The 18,120-nt window shown below is 33.3% G+C and overlaps 1 protein-coding gene across 1 annotated transcript in view; it reads left to right on the forward strand.

Annotated features, from left to right (window-relative positions):
* Nucleotides 1-4,154: 4,154 nt before the first annotated feature.
* LGSN (lengsin, lens protein with glutamine synthetase domain) overlaps nt 4,155-18,120 on the forward strand; it is a 34,330-nt gene continuing 20,364 nt past the window's right edge. The window contains exon 1 of the mRNA XM_074310597.1: nt 4,155-4,345. The gene's annotated coding sequence lies outside the window, so the exon portion shown is untranslated. The remainder of the gene's footprint in view (nt 4,346-18,120) is intronic.

An 18,120-nucleotide genomic window follows, 5' to 3' on the forward strand; every position in this document is an offset into this window, starting at 1 on the left:
AAGGGTATGTATGCCTTATCCTAGTTTTGTCACTAAATTGCTGTGGGTCTTAAATCACAAATGCTTGGGATTTGTTTTTCTGGATGATCTCAAAGGCACTTTCAAAGTCTAAGCTCTTATTTGTCTAATTTGGCTACATATTTTCTTTGGAATAGTGTCAAGGGACTATTGCAGTACTGAAATCCAATAGGTTTGAAGATATGGTGTGAATATTTAGATTCTTTAACTGAGTTTAAGTCCTCTAGGCCAGATTGAACACATCCCATGTTACTGAAAAAAATTACCATTTAAATTTCTAAAGAACTATCAGTAATACTTGGGGCAAAATGGTAAACAGGAGAGTTATCAGAAGACTGGAGAACTCTTCTGAACCCTAAATACTAGATCCTAAAATTATACAAAAGGAAATTCATTAAAAGACATAATAAATACCATGTAACTTATAAGAATTACAGTCATAAGTTTTTAGATGATGAGATGGATACAATATGCTTTAGTGAACTCCTCCAAAACTATAATTTCAGTGATAAATATTTGATAAAATGGAATATAACTGAGAACTAAGCAAATTATGTGATGCTTAAAAGTACCATTGACAGAAAATATTAATATTTAACACATATGTACCTAGAGGAAAGCAACTAAATAATAATAATAGATAACATTACACAGTATTTAGTATGTGCCAGGTACTATACTAAGTGCAACTCAATTATTATCTCCTTTGATCCTCAGCACAATCCTGGGAGTAGAATACTATTATTATCACCATTTTATAGATGAAGAAATTGAGGCAAACAAAAGTTTAGTGATTTGCTTAGGGTCACATAGCTAGTCAGTGACTGAAAGTATATTTGAACTCATGCCTTCTTGTCTCCAGATCCAGTGTCCTATCTATTGTGCCACTTAGCTGCTCTTAGTTTATAAATTTCTAAATGAAAATCCAGCTAAATTGCAAAAAAAAAAAAAAAATAAATAAATAAATAAAATAAAATTTAAAAAAAGACTGGAAAAATCAATAGCAGGAAATGTAAACAGCCTACTAAGGGAATATGACAAATCATTCTTTGTATTCGTGCACTACAACACCTTGATAATATGGTAGCAAATGATGTGGAAACAGATGATGTCCTTTATGAGAGCACAAAATATTGGGATACAGATGTGAAGAATTCACAACGGCCTTTCTCTTTGGCAAAAAATAGGTTTATTTATAAGAAGAGGTTACCAAAAAAAATAAAGTGATACAATAGACACCAGGAGTGGTAAATATGAAATAGAATGGGAGATTACATAACAAAAAAAGGGGTTTTAACACAGGTTCCCTAGTTGAACCCTAATTAGCCAGGAGAAAGGAAACACTCTATAAGGTTGGTGTTTGCCCTTAGCTGGAAGCTAAATCCTAAAAGGGATTTAGCACTCTAAAAGAGTTTAGTTAGTTATAAGGAAGAGGTTAGGAGAGATACCATGTGACATGGGAAAGGGGTAAGGAGAAAGACCATGAAGTAGAATGTCCTGAGTGACTGACCCAAAGTTGGGTAGCAAAGATGGTATGTGCTAGAAGGAGATTTAAAGGGAATTTTTAATCTTAGGGACATCTTTGGGATTTCTGACAGGGCATAGCCCACAGAGGGTCAGCCTCAGGGGCTGACATAACTTGGATTTCTGACTGGACAACTTCCACAAAGGGTGGGACCATGGAACTAAACTGATTTCTATCAGAGCCTTCTCCCTGCCCCAGGGAACAATTCCATCAATTGCTCCAGTTTCTCTATTCCAATGACATCATTACTGGGACGAAGTAGACAATAAATCCCTGTTGGCTATTGATTAATTGGTGACACTATATTGAACTTTGAAGGGATTTAGAGGTTCTAAGAGATGGAAGTGAGGAAGGAATTTTAGGATTGAAAAAAAATTTCAAATAAAAAGAGAAAAACAATAAAAAATAAAGGAACAATTGAATTGATAAAAAAATGTTGCTTTGTGAAAGAATAATACAAATGACAAACAGGTAGTTAGGCTGGCTTAGCAGTGACCTAAAAATTTAGTAGACTAGATAATTGCCTGTAAAATCATGCAGAATTTTTGTCATTACAAAAGCTTATATATTTGTGTCATGGGTAGCAGGCTTGATTGAGTCTGGAAGATGGGAAGAATGAGGATATATCCTCAGAAGGGATAGAAAGGAAACACATTGGGATACTAGTTTGTGATTTACCATGCTATGGAAGTAGGACAGGAACTAAAGCAAATAGAATCAAGGAAGATAAGAAAAAGCACAGTTTAGAAATAATATTATTAATTCACAGTTATATAGAAATTTACAGAGTGGTTTTATTTTAATAAACTTAGTAATGCAAATCTTATCTTCATTATATAAATTAGAAAACCAAGATACAGATATTAGATGACTTGTTTAGATTTACACAGCTAATAAATATTGGGACCAGGATTAAAATCCAGATCTTTTAACTAAGAATGTTTTTTTTTTTTTGGTATTATGATATCTCTAAGAGAACCTGAGACAAAAACCAATATGACACTAGGAAATGTATGGTGGTGGTGGTGGTGGTATATACATGGGTATGTAGATGATGGGGAGAAGAATAGAGGGACACAAAATAAAGTAAATGGTCTTAATCAGGTTTTTGACCTGTAGACTTGGTTGCCATGGATGTTTCAGTGTCTCCCAGTCCCAGAACATTGACAGAGTAATTGAAAGTTGAAGAACTCAAGGGATGTTTATTCTAGAGAAGAAAAGATTTAGACACGTGATAGCAATCTTTAATTATCGGAACCACTGTCATTTAGAAGAGGGATTAGACTTTCTGTATGGAGTTCCAGAAAAGGGAACTATGAAAAATAAATTAAAATAAAGCAGATTTTAATTCAATACAAAGAATGATGTTCTCACTAATAGACAAATAATGGAACAGTTTGCCTAGCAAAGCAGTAAACTACTTGTTACTAGATAATTTCAAGTGGAATTTGAATGACCATTTATCAAAGATGATTTAAAAAGAATTCTTTAACAGAAAGTTTGACTAGATGACCTCTGGTAATCCTTCTAGGTGGTATAGTAAATATAGAACCAGGCCTAATGTCAGAAAAACCTGGGTTTCAATTTACTTTCTAGGTGTGTGACTCTGGACAACTCACTTAACATTATTTGCCTCAGTTTTCTCATCTGTAAAATGTGGTGGAGAAGAAAATGGCAAACCACTCCATTATCTTTGCTGAAAAAATCCCAAATGAGGTCACAAAGAATTGTATACTACTGAAATGATTGCATAACAAGAAATATTTTTTCTGCTTTTAAAATTCCATTGTACATATTTTCAATTATCTTTCCACCTTTTTTATTGTGAATTTAAAAACCTGCAAACAATATATGTATATAGGCAACTTCTCAGGGCTAAGTACTAGTGCTTTATTACTATAAATTACAAAGAAATACTGCCTTCAGTTGGCAGAGGACATTTCTTCAACTGGGAAGTTACCTATCCCATTGAAATCACAGGTTTAGTCATTATCCATATGTATTTGTATGGATAGTATTCCATTACATTTAAGTTAAAAAAAAAAACAAAAAAAATCCTGATTTTTTCATATATTTGTTTCAGAGATGATGCTTATTTTGTTGGAATAAAAGCAGTTAACAAAAATATTTGTTGAGATGGCATGGGAAAAAGAATACTCAGGTTTATTATGAGACAATGAAAAGGAAAATGGGAAATATGGAATCAAGTGCCAAAAAATATTACTGGGAGAAAATCTGAAACTTTACTCCCTCATCAAAGGGGCAGCTCTATAAAAAATGTGGGTCATTACATTGTCCTATAGTGGACCTTGTTATTGTATTTTCCCTTTTGAGATTTTGTCTGAGTTTGGATAATGTGATAGTCTAATAAAGGTTTCAGTTTCTGAGAGACTAACAAAAAGAATTTATTCCACAATAAGAGTGTTTGTTATGAAAAAATAAACAAAAGTCTAACTCTTTGTGTTGAGGGTGGGCTGGATAGGGGAAGTCAATCAACCCAGTTTTAGGCTTTCTGAGCCCTTTGTTTGAAGGCAGTCAGGCAGAAATGAGTATTTGTCATTGTACTCTTCTAGAATTATTCTAGCACACTGTGCTTTGGACATGACACATCAGAGTGTGGGATTTATCTTTTATTACCTGCCAGGACCTTCTGGTGAGAGCCACCATTGAATTTCCTAACAATCTTTGTTGTCTGGATAGATATAAATATTGTGCTCATTTGACCACAGCCTTTGTGATTTCTGAGGCTGACTTAAAACAGAATGTGCTGAGATGAATGATGAAGTGGAGCCTCTATAGAAGGTAAGGTGTTAATTATTAATAATGCTATTTACAACAAGACTGAGGATAGTCTTTTTGGTATTCTGAATCAACATGGTATTTGAATGCCAGTACAAATAAAAGCAGAATTTTCCTATTCTTTTGTATGTCTCCATTGGGAAAGTTTGTGAACATTCTTTCCACTTACATTATAGAAACTCAGACATTAAAAAACTAAACAAAAAAACAGTATTCATAGATTCAGGAATCCAGATCTGAAAGAGACCTTAGAGGCCATTTAGTCCAACTTCATCACATTAAAAATGAGGCTATTAAGGCTTGGAGAGGTCAAATGACTTGTCAAGATAATATGGATAATAAGGGGCTGAATTGGGATTTAAAGTCCAGTTCCTCTGACTCTAAAATCAGTGTATTCTTTACAGCACAACGTTGCTCTTCATCAATATTAAAAACAAATAGAATTTAGTAGAATGAGGATTAAGGTCAAAATTTAAATAAAAATTTTTATTGAGTTATAGAATAATAACCTTGAGATAAAAAAAAAGAAAATGAAAAAAAGTAAAAGAAAAAAGAAAAGAAAGGAAAAAAAAAAACTTTTCTATAATTTTTGGAGGCGGTGGTGGTGGTAGTAGAAGTAAGGATGAGGATTGTTATTTGCTTCAATTTCTGCATTTGTCAAAGATTTGTAGTTGCTACAGGTCTATACTATGAGAGATGGCATAGTATGCAAAAGGTGGCTACTAGAGTTGAGAAACTATTCCTTTGGTATATACTAGCCATGTATAAATACTTTCTCTCTAACTAAGGAAATTCACTAAAATGGTACCCATTCATGACATTTCACCTCTTCCTTCCAAACTTTTGCAATGGCTTTTTTCTACTCCTGTTGGTGGGGATACACTGCTAAACTTGAAGTCAGGAAGATCTGAGTTCAAATCCAGTCTTAGATACTTTCTAGCTTAGTGGTCCTCGGCCAGTCACTTAATTCTTGGTCTGAATTTCTTCATTAACAAAATGGGGATAATAATATCTATCTTCCAAGTTTATTGTAAGGATCAAATGAGATAATAATTGTAATGCACTTAGCACAGTACCTGGTACATAGTAAGCACTGTATAAATGTTAGCTGTCATTATTAGATATTGTTTTCCTTCTCCATTCTACCTTCAGGAATCTCTAGTTTCATTCAAAACTTACTTAGCTCAAGAGCTACCTTCTACAAGAAGATTAGATTGATTCTCCCCTCTAAGTTTTTGGCATGTCCCTGCACACCAGTTATTTTGTGTTATATATGTTTTGTTTCTTCTTGAAAGCAGATTCATTTTTGCCTAGCACATACTAGGTGCTTCATAAATTCTGAATTATAAATTATAGACAAGTTGATTGGGAGTAGTAGATAGGATACTGGACTTGTAATCTATAGACTTAGACATAAAAAGACTTAGATATAAAAAGTATTAGCTGTAAGGTCATTAAACCTCTCTTCTTCAGACACTTCTGTTTAAGAAGAGACTATTGTCTTATGATTTAAATACGCATGGGATTTGCTATACTGTTAAAATCAGAAATAAAATTACTAATTTTTATAGGTAACTTAATGGCATAATAAATAGAGTACTGGTCCTAGAGTCAAGAAAATCTACTTTCAGATCGTTCCTCAGACATTTGCTAGCTGTGACCTCGGATAAACCATTTAACTTTTTTTTTTTTTTTCAGTCTTTTTAATTGTAAAAAAGGAGATAATAGTAGCACCTATCTCCCAAAGTTGTTGTAAGGATCAAATGAAATAAAAGTGCTTACTATATATAGTTCTTGATACATAGTAGGTGTTATATAATTGTAAATTATTATTATTATTGGTAAAATAATGTTATAAAGTTAAATAAAAATTGCTCCATTATAGGACAAGCCCATTATGTTTCTAGTTTTTAAAAATCATTTTATTGAGAAATTACTCTTTTTGATCTTAGTTCATAATGTACTTATTATTCAGTTTGATATAGACAACATTATCATGGTTCTTTAGGAATTTGGTGACTCAACTATAGTTCTCAAACAATGATGGCTGCAAATGTATTTTACACCCTATTAAGCCCCCAAATTGACCAGGTGTGATTAATTTGATTCATGTTTTGTTACTGAAGAGTTCAATTTTACACTTATACCTCTAACAATCCCCCTTCAGTCCAAAGTACGGGCTACAATGTCAGCAGGTATTAGTATAGGCATTATACTGTTGGGAATTTAGGGAGTTACTTTGTTTTCCCCAGAAATAGACATATTAACTGCACTACTGGCTTAGCCAATCAAAACTGTTGACAATACCACTGAACCATGGATGTAATTTTGAAAAGGGAGGAATTAAGCTAGAAGAAGTTTATGGCATCATATTTGAGAGGTAAAAAAGGCCTCAGAGGTCAACTCTCCCCATTTAAAAAAATGTGGAAACTGAGACCGAGAGAAGTTAAGTCATATATTTAAGGTCACAAAGTTTATAGGTAGCAGAGCTGTGTTGTGAATCTAGGTCCTTTTAACTTTAGAGTCAGTACTAGAGTATTTAGAGCAACCCCTGCATTTTGTAGATGGAAAAACTGAGATGCAAAGAGGCAGAAGAACTCATTGCCTAGATAGTAAACACAGACATGTCTGTAGAAAGAAGTGACTGAAGATAGGAGAGGCAGCATGGTATATTTAAAAAAAGCATTGTACTGAGACTTGTCTTCAAATCTCATTTCTGAGATTTACTAGCTGCTGTTGGGGTTACAAAAAGTTGGACACAACTGAAAATGACTGAAAAACAACTTGAATTCCACCTCTGACACTTGCAAGCTCTATGAGTATTAATATTATTGAACCTCTGAATTTCAACCTCCTAATTTGTAAATTGGGAAAAATACCATGCATAATGCCTATGTGATAGAATAATGGTAAAGACTGAATGAGATAATATAGGTAAGGTACTATAAAAATATTAATTCATTTGTATAATATTAGTTTTTTCATTGTAGTTGAGGAAAACAATGTAATTTTTAAAAAAGAAATCAGTGGAATTTGATTTTGAATTTTTTTTCCCCCAAAGTAATGCTCAGTCTCTTCTTGTCTCATTCTGATCTTCAGTTATAATTTAAGCTAATAACATATATTGTCCTCAAAGCACTGAAGATAGATCTAAGTCTACATTGGCCACTTATTTTGTACGATCTTACATTTTACCTAGTGTTTCAGATAGGGACAGGATCTGGAATCTTTTTGGTAGGAAAATCAGTGGATTAAGAAATTCCTTCTATTAATGTAGGTCACTAACTAGCTGCCTCATAAGGGTGATATATTAACTGAAGGAAACATGTACAACATTTTTTTTAATGAGGTGGAACAGTGGATAGAATGATGGACTTGGAATCAAGAAGAGTCATCTTCCTGAATTCAAATCTGACCTCAGGTAGTTATTAGCTTTGTGATTGTAGGTAAGTCACTTAACTCTATTTTTCTCAGTTCTTCACTTTCTAAAATGAGCTGGAGAAGGAAATGGCAAACAACTCAAGTATCTTTGCCAGGAAAGCTCCAAATAGGATCATGAAGAGCTAAACACAACTGAAATGATTGAGCAACAACAACAGCAACAACAAATGTTAGGAAAAGTGATTAAAATGTTGCTACTCTACACCATATGCTCTGGAAATGTGAGTGGCAGCAAGGATTGACTAGGAAAAAATATAACATAAAAAAGGATGTGCTCATACAAGAGGGGAGGTTACTTAGATGAGAAAAATGGGACAGGAACGTTCCCAAGCCTAACAGTTTCTTTGGCTGAATCTTCAGCTAAAAAATGAACACTTCTTAATCTTGGATTTAATAGCTTCCCCTAAGGATATGCTACTGAGATCTTTAATCAAAACAATGTCATAAAGCAATGTTTTCAGTCAACTTCTTAGGACTGGTGCCCAGAAAAAAAAGATGGAAAGACATTCAGATTCCCATAAGCAGACCCTAAAGGTATCAGAGAATATGAAATAGAAGAAAGTGATGTCACATAATCATCCTCAAAATCTATTTTTCATGTCCTGAACTGCAAAGGAAATTATGCTTGGTGCCCTATAGTACAAGTTAAACAAGAAAAAACATTCCAGGCTCTTGACAAATTGAGAAATCAAGATAGAAACATTAACTCATGTAGACACAAAGTATATCTTTTTTACAACCAAACATGATGATCAAGAAGACATGAAAGACAGTGATTTGTATAGTCCAGTACAAATCTGCTAAGATTACTAAAGGATTCATGGAGGAAGGCAGATTTATCTTCATAATGTAACGTCAAATATCTGGTGATGTCAGTCTAGTAGTAGGTACATTGACTAGCATTTGTTAAGTACCTACTATGTGCTAGATAGCAGAAAACAAAGAAAAGCAGAAGAGACAACATGCAAACAATGATGTATGAACAATTATCTTTATAGCTAGCTCTATATTCAGAGATAAATTGAAGTACCATTTCAAAAGGAAGACATTAAGATTGAAGAGAACTGAGAAAGGCTTCTTATAGAGAGTGGGGCTTTATCTGAGATTTAAGGTCAGCTAGGGCAGCTAGAAGGCAGGGATGAGAAGAGAGAAAGAGCATTCCAGAAGTGAGGGACAGCCAGTGAAAATGCCCAGAGTTGGAATATGGAATGTCTTGTGTGAAAGATGAGGTACTTTGTGTGCTTTAGAAAAATCAATTAGTGAAATAGAGTCTGTACTGAAGAAGAGAAAAAATTGAAATCTAGCAATGGGCTATGTTGGAATTGTTCAATTGCAAAGTAATGAGGACCTAAACCAGGATGATAATAGTATCAGAGGAGAGAAGAGGAACAAGAGCTAATTTGACAATAGAACCTACTTGATAACTTGGATCAATCATTTGGCCAACAAATATTTGTTAAGCATCTATGTTCCAGGTACTCTGTTAGCCTTGGGAATACAGGAGAAGGATATTAAAAACAATTAAAAAGGAGAAAAATATGTCCAACTATTTTCAATACCTTATGCTTATGAGCTTCATAAAATGCCTTCCTTTCTGGGATATTAATGAGAAAAAAGAGACAGAGATAGAGAAAAAGAGGCACACCCCCCCCCCCCCACACACACACAGACAGAGACACACAAAGTTAGAGAATGAGAGAACTCTTAAATGCAATAAAAATGAGTTTATCTGGAAAAATTTATTATAAAACATGAAAGTAAATAAGCAAGATTTAAAGAGAACAGGAAATTCCTTAGGTTAAATAGTAGTTCAACAAGCAGTGAAGAGAGAGAAAGTGAAGAGGGGCCTGGTTTGGCAGTAAATTTTATCTAGGCAAATCACTGCTTAAATGAGTCAGTGAGTCAATGTGTACAGTTGATTTTTAGTCATGTCTAACTCTTCATGACTCCATTATAGGTTTTCTTGGCAAGGATACTGGAGTGGATTTCCTTTTCTTTCTTCAATTTATTTTACTGATTAAGGAAACTGAGGCAAATAGGGGTAAGTGATTTATCCAAGGTCTCACAGGTAGTAAGTGTCTGAGGCTGCATTTGAACTCAGGAAGATGAGTCTTCTTGAATTCAGATCCAGCATTCATATCCATTGTACTACCTAATTGTCAGTGAGTCAGATGAGATTTCAACCACTCATTATTATACTCATTTTAGGGCACTCATGCCAAGTTATTTGTAATCTCATTACTGCTGGGTCCACCACCCCTAAAATTCCAAAGTTCTAAGTTTATTCTCCTTCCTTCAATTTCCTATGGTATTTTAGACTCTCCTTCTCTGTAGGGAAGGAGACTACTTTACACTACATAACCCTCCCACCCAGTTTTAGTTTAAGTACCTTAACTTGGTGAGATTATATGCTAAAAGGTCTTTGAACTGGAATACCTTTTCAGATAGACCTAGGAAATAAATCTGGGTTCAGATGCCCTAGGGATTATCTATAAATTATTAAGCAAATTCCTTTCAGAACTCTGATTAGTAATGGCTTTCTAACTGAATTCTTCTAAAAGATATTGGGAAATTAAAGCCTTGATTTTGATCTTGACCAGGTTTCTCTGCTTCTCTGTTTTTTTCTCGGGTCCCTACTTTGGTCTTGAAGATTTTGGATTTCTTATCTTTTTATTAGTGTCAATTTGGGTCAATTGACTTGCTCAGGTCACACAGCTAATAAGTGTCAGAGATTAGATTTAAATTCAGATCCTCTTGATTTCCAGGCCAGTGGTCTATCCACTGAACCGCCTAGGTTCATACCACATGATGTTTGAACTTAATTTCCCTTGAGCTCTTCCTTGAGGGAAGATTTTATTCTAATTGTTCTTATAGTAAAACAAATACCCCTTTTTAAAGCTATTTGAGATTAATTGACTAAATGATTCTCAAACTCTGAGAGGAGTAGGAGATGTAGCAAGCCTAACTCTGGGAACTATGTTCATCTTTAGCATGGGAATGTCTCAGAATTCAGAATTATATCTGTCCCTTTGTTGATATGACACTACATAGAAGCTGAAATAAATTAACTGGGTTAAGAAAAATACTAGACATTTTGTACTACATATTAGCAAGTACTGCCTCAAGTATACTGTTGACCATAAAGCTATTTTAAATTTTCTCTTTTCCATTCCTTTTACACATTTATGTTCAACAAAGCTATCCTTTAATCTTTTGATATATGTATTTTTTGATGGAAGACTATAAATCACTGAGGTAGCTTTATAAATTTGAAGGAAAATAGCAAGACCCCAAAGTCCTTGTATTGGTTGACCTCCATGATGGAAGCTACTCTTTCCTTTTCTCCACCACCTTTCTCTTTTCTTTCTTTCAATACCTACTTTAAACACCATCTTCTGCATGAAATGTTTCTGCATCCTTATCTTTTATTTTTTAATTTTTTTTTTTGAGGCTGGGGTTAAGTGACTTGCCCAGGGTCACACAGCTAGGAAGTGTTAAGTGTCTGAGACCAGATTTGAACTCAGGTCCTCCTGAATTCAGGGCTGGTGCTCTATCCACTGCGCCACCTAGCTGCCCCCCATCCTTATCTTTTAACTACTACTAGTATGCTTTCTTGTAGAGGACTGGAACTCTAGAGAAGTATACTTGAAACAAGGTATTAACTCAGTGGAATTAATGAGATAATGGTTCTCTAGTTTATATATATCTAGTATGATATAATGATGTAATCACTCTAGTTTGATATAATGATTTAATCACTCTTGATTGGCTTATATTCAGTATATTATAATGATGTAATTGTTAAAGATGATTTAAGGGCTGAAAGATCTGGGGACAAAGTCAGACTCAGACTGAGACTAGTTGAGACTGTCAGACTGTCAGACTGCTGTAGGAGACTGGGTCAGATTATGACAGACAGAGACTGTAAAGGAGACAATAAAGACTTTGGACTCTATTCTTGTCCATCCTCGTGGTGACTATCCTGCTGAGATCAAGGCCTGTCTGAAGGACATCCAGAAAGCTAGCCTGAACATTACACTTTCCCATCAAATTATTTTGTATGTTTACATATTTATATGTTGTCTGCCTTCTTCCTCCACCCCCAATTTAATGAGTTTCTTTAAGGCAGGTACTATTTCATTTTTATCTTTATATTCTAAGTTTCTAGTAGGAATTTATTAATAATATGTTTATTGACTGATTGCTAACAATAATAAATATTAGTTTAATTTAACTAAATTAAAAGGACAGATGTTAGTAAGGACAAAAGTTGAAAGATATAGTTTCAAGGAAATTACATAGCACTTGTATTTTAATCTATTTTTTCTTATAATAACATTCAGAAGGCAGCATGGTTTAATAGAATGAATATGACTTTGGAGGGAAGCAAAGGACTTGGGTCCAAATTCTGTCCTTGCTGCTTACTTTTCATGCAATTTTGGGAAAACCATTCACTTATCCTTTTTGCCTCTTAGTTTTATCATCTGTAAAATAAAGGGGTTGGACGGACTAAAGTCTCTTTCAGCTCTAGATTTTATTTTTAACATTTAGCTTATCTCTTCAAAATAGTACTTTTTATTTCCAGTATTATATTGGACATAAAGTATGTAAAATAAATTTGTAGCCAACTATCACTTTTTCCATTAAGAATTATAAGTCACTCTGCAGACTTTTTGGAGTGTTTTCAAATTAAATATGATATTGACTATTAAGCTTTATGGAAACTAGAAAACATTTGGACAAAATATAGAATGCCTGTGTAATTGAAAATGACAAACATAAGTTAAAGTCATTAAAATAATTTCATCATTACTGAATATGATGCTTTTTGTTTCTGTATTGGTTGGGAACATCATCAATACCTTGAATCAGATGCTGAAAACAAATATATTTCATGTTCATAGATATAGAATGTCTGAGCTAAAATAATGGGTAAAGTGATTTTCATTTAACTATTTTGTTTTATGTTGTTTTTAAGCTTGGTTGGCAAGCTATAGTTCACCTTAAAATCACTGTCTTGTAAAATTGAAGTAATTCCACAAAAGCAATGATCCTTTACTCTAAATATTCAATAATGTCTTTTATATAGTCTGTCTAGGTCTGTAGAACTCTAAAGTATCACCTTTTTCCACTCAAAGGCTCACTAATAGATATAACTGTGAAGATTAATGGGGACAAATTTAAAATCTATATCAGTGATATAAATTTAGATTGTGGGTCCTTAACTAAAGTCCTTTACTGTTTCAGAAATAAAATAGAGTGCCCAAATCCTACCAAGTCTGCTTGAATAGTAGCTATATATCTTTGTTCTCATATTATAATGTTAAGGAAAATATAATTTCCTCTACTAAGTTTTTTTAAAATAATTACATATGATATTTAAACATTATAAAATCTCTATAAGCTATAAATTATCTTTGTACATATATATTTGTATGTATAATTATATAATGGGATTCATACTGTGAAGTTTTTCTTGCCTTCACCTACCTTTAGCTACAATTTATCTTGATAATTTTGCTTTATGCTAGCTTTTATAAAGTTCTTTCTGACTACTGGATTTTAGCTAAGTTGTGTAGCCAATAGAATTCTGGACCTAGGTGAGGGGTCATATAGTCTCAGATACTTTTTAGTAACCCTAGACTTAACTTCTCTAAGATTCAGTTTCTTCATCTGACAAAAGTAATTATTTTAAATAAAGTAATTATTTAGTAATTATTTTCCAAAGTTGTTGGGAAGATTCTAAAAAGCACTTTATAAATCTTAAAGCATTGTATAAATACTAATTATTACAATTTTCTAGAATCAGAAGACATTAGTTCAAATACTACCAATGTCATTTAATAACTACATTTGACCTTGGTCAAATAAGTTTACCCATCTCGGCCTCTAGTTTCTTATTTGCAAAATAAAATGATTGACTAAATGACTTAAAAGATTCCTTCTACTTTTAATGATCAGTGATTCTCCAACAGAGTAAGTTACATTTAGCAGAGAAAACATATGTGTGCTATTGTTGAAGGTCAATGTATTTAACTTTTTAAGTATTTTAATCCCAATAGTTTGTATAGCTTATAAGTAGTCATGTAAAGGTCTTGCTCACTTCTTAACTTTTTTGTGGTCCTTGTTGCCATTTAATTGTTCAATTGTATATAGCACAAGAATAGCACATAATCAATTTACCAGCATCCAATGTAGTAACCGTTTTTTAGCAAGAAGGGTAGGAAAGTTTCAAAGTCAAATAACTTTAGGCACTGTTATTGATTCTCTGATAATGTCAGTGATTAAATATAGTTTCTATGTAAGAACTTAAGCAAATCCTTTTCTTAAAATTCAATTGTACCCACTGTTATAAATATGTGTTAAGTGCCAACTGCCATTCTAGGTAACAGGGTCATAAAAATTGTTAGGACAAAAGCTTAGCACTCAAGGAACTAATAAGCATAAAAAGCATTGGATTTGGAGTCAGATCACCTCATTTTGAAAGACCAACTGTATTATTGCCTATATGATTTAAGAAAGTTAACACATTTAAGAAAGTCACAAACCTTAGTTTCCTGGATCATAGATTGAAACACAGGTCCTAGATAACCTCTAAAGTCCTTTCATACTCAAAATCCTATGATTTTATAATCTATTATTGGCATAAGGGAAGATAGGTACATGAAAAGCTGTGCTACAGGAGAATCTGATAAAGTACAAAAGTACAGGTTTAAGTAGTGTCATGAGAAATACAAGGTATCAGGAGGGAAAAAAAAAAAACAACTTCCACTGGCAGATTGCTGAGGTGACAAGTAGTTGGAAAGATTTCAACAAGTGTAAATAAATTGTCATAGTTCATTCCAGATATGGGGACAGAATGAACAAAGTTATGCGGATGGGGAAGGGTTGGACCAGAATGGGGATGAAGAATAGTACAGTTGTTTTAGAACATAGAGTATGCAACTAGGTGACACAGTGGATAGAGTACTGGACAGACTCAAGAAGACTCATCTTTGAGTTCAAATCTGTCTCAGATAGCTATTAGCTGTGTAATCCAGTTTAAGTCACTTAATGCTGTTTGCCTCAGTTTTTTTAGCTGTAAAATGAAGAGGAGAAAAAAAATGGCAAACTACTACAATAGCTTTACCAAGAAAACTCCAAATGGGGCCCTAAAGTGTCAGACGTGACTGGAAATAAACTGAATTATAAAATGTGTAGAGGAAATGTGATAAGGTTGTAAATGGAGTCTAGAGGAAGGAAGGAAGACAGAAAAGTAAGAAAGAAGAAAACACTCAAATGCTTACTATGCACCAGACACTGTGCTAGGACTTTACAAATATTATCCTAGAGTTGAGTGATAGAATCTTATATTGGAGGAAAAGCAGAAAAGCCAGTGCCACTGAATCAGAGTATTAAGATGAGTTTAACAGATGAGTGGAAAGTTTTCACAGATTGGGAGCTCCTTGAAAATGGGAACTATATTTTTGCCTTTCTTTGTATTTCCAGATGTTAATATAGTACTTGGGACATGGTGCTTATTGATTATGAAAGTAATAAGGATATTGAGAAAGCATGGCAAACAGAATCCCTCAGAAGAAAGCTTAAGAACATCATGGCAGTTTGCATCATTTGGTATCAAGCTTTACTTGATGATTAGTTAAGTGCTAGGGGTGCATAGATATTTGTCAGACTGATTTATTGATAGTACAATGTCTTAGAGTGCTCCCACATTTGAAACAATATACCTAAGTGGCAAGGAGGATGAGATGGAAGTTAATTTCATTTATTCTATATTAAAATTTTATGAGAATCAGTGTGCTGTGGAGACTAGAGAGTGAAAAAGTCAGAAAGAATGGAAAGAATAATACATACAGACCCTAGGCATGTCATTTAATGTCTTGGTGCCCCAGGTAGCTCTATAAAATGTTAAGTTGCAGAGAAGGTGATGGATTAGTTGAGGTAGTTTCTTCATAGGTACTGACAATACTGACAATTCAAACTTATAGAAAATACTATGTTCCATATACATATCCCTTGCCTCTGCAAAGAAGAAAGGAAGATGCATTTTTTCATGTTTTCTTTGGATTCCAAAAGTAAACATTATATAGTTTTTGTTGTGCCAATGTATAGAAATGAGTTGGAAAATGTTCATTTTAATCGGAGAATTTATTAAGTCAATTTGGGATTAGTATCCAAAGTGCATGTCTCCAGTCAAAAGAACACAGGGCTTTTTATAGAGTTTCACAGAGACCAGAAAACAAGTTAGCCTGCTTCCTTATCTGACACATTTGCAACTGTTTGTTAAAATGATGCATCAAAAACAAGGGCAGAAAGGCAGCAGTCTATGAGATTTCCCTTGCAATTATTATACAGGAAGGTTCTGACAGAGGAGACTAGGGTCTTTTAGGTGTGCAAAAGGAGATTGTTGGGTCATTTTGAATTCTCAAATCCAGTTTTCCTGGGGGGTTGGGGCTATTGGTTCTAACACTTTCAGAGTTAGAAAACACTTTGTTGTTTTCATTTTCCCACTTACATGGTTGCTACTTTGACCAAGAGGACAGAGCCAGAAGCAATATATAGAAGTTGTAAAGGAAAATATTTAAGTTTGGGGTGCAGGGGTGGATCAGAGACATCCTTACATTTAGATCTATTCCAAAGCAGAATTGGCTGTCTTGAAAAGTCACTTTGTAGGTCTTTAAGCATAAATTGAATGAATACTTATCTGCTATGTTATAGTGGGGATTCTTTTCATAAATGTGTTAGATTAGGTAATCGCTGAGGTTCTTTCAGTTCTTAAATTATGATTATAAATTTCTCCAATGAAATAAATCATAGAATACCAAAAATAAACAAAATTATATGTACCTGTAATAAACCAGATCTTACTGATATTGGTTTAATACGTTGGATTTGAGATAGAAGCAGATTGAGACATATAGTCCTTCTCAAAGTTAACAAAGAGAGGCTTACTTAACTGAAGAAGAAGATGGCTATTAGGATAGAGTATTAATTTAGTTCTGTGTCGTTTCCCTGTGTCAATGTTTGTCATGTTGTCTAATCCTTGTCAGGAGTCTCTGGGAGGAGTTCTTCATCACTTGGCTTTTTTGTATTTAGGAAATAAGGAAGTTACTCCAATGATGCAAGACTTTACAATCTCTTGGGCCAATTAGATCTTGAGATGATAGTTTTATTTCCCATTAAGGAAAAACAATACAAAACATAGCCTTGTTTACATGTCAGGGGATTCTGATATATATATCCTCTTACTATGTACCTTTTGGTGGAAATGTCCTAAAAGTCTTCTAAAGGACCTTTTAACACTTAGATGGGTTTTGAGCTATTATTGAACAATTGTATATCCAAATCATAAAACAAAGACCACTGAATATTATTATATTGGTACCTCTGTTAGCTATCAGTTCCATATATACTACATTTGGTCTATTATGCTAGAGATGGGGCCTGCATCTTTTTCTAGTCTGCTGCTGCTTGGGCTCTGAAGATAAGAAAAGTAGCATAAAAATTCACTTGTCAGTAGTACATAAGAAAATATGCATGAAATAGATGTTCTAAGTTACTTTCTTTCTTCAAAATTATTTTGAAATTAAAAATCATTAAAAAGTTTGGTTGCCTTTTGTTTTTATGCCATAGAAATTTTATATTAAATGTTTCTTGCCTTTCTCCCTCCTACAATTTGACGTCTTTCTTGTTGCAAAAAAACAAAAAAACAAAACAACAAAAAAAACTTTTGAAGAAAATCAAGTGATTCAGAGACCATATTTGTCAGTGTATACCATATTCTATATCTGTATCTGCCTCTTTTCTACTGAGAAGAGGGAGGTATATTTCCATAATCAGTTTTAAAATAATTGATTTTTATATCAGAAATTTCTGTGGGGGAATTTTTAAAAGGTAACATTTTTATTATGCTTATGCTTTTGAACAACTATTCAATGAATAGTTTGGTATAACTTTGATTTTTTTTCCCCTTTTTCACATAGTATCCAATAAAGAAATGCAGAGTTATATTTCTTTTGCTATTGTTCTTTCAAATTTGGTAAATGTTGATCCCATTTTCTTTTAAAATTTCCATCAGAAATTAGAATTGATATGAAATTCTAATTTACTTTATAAGGTATCAACATCATTAATAATACCAAGGAAGCTTGGGAAAGTGAATATAACTATTCTAATTATGGTGTTCTTTACCTCTTTTAATATTTATTCAAGAGATCTTGTTCTTAAAGATGCAGCTATTAGAGAAAATGAGCACTAAAATGAATAAAGTCAGTGATATTTAGGATTTAAATAACATTACCCAATATAGTATAGAAAGTTAAATTGGCTAAAACTAG

The sequence above is a fragment of the Sminthopsis crassicaudata genome, chromosome 4, assembly GCF_048593235.1.
Source record: "Sminthopsis crassicaudata isolate SCR6 chromosome 4, ASM4859323v1, whole genome shotgun sequence".
Taxonomy (NCBI): domain Eukaryota; kingdom Metazoa; phylum Chordata; class Mammalia; order Dasyuromorphia; family Dasyuridae; genus Sminthopsis; species Sminthopsis crassicaudata.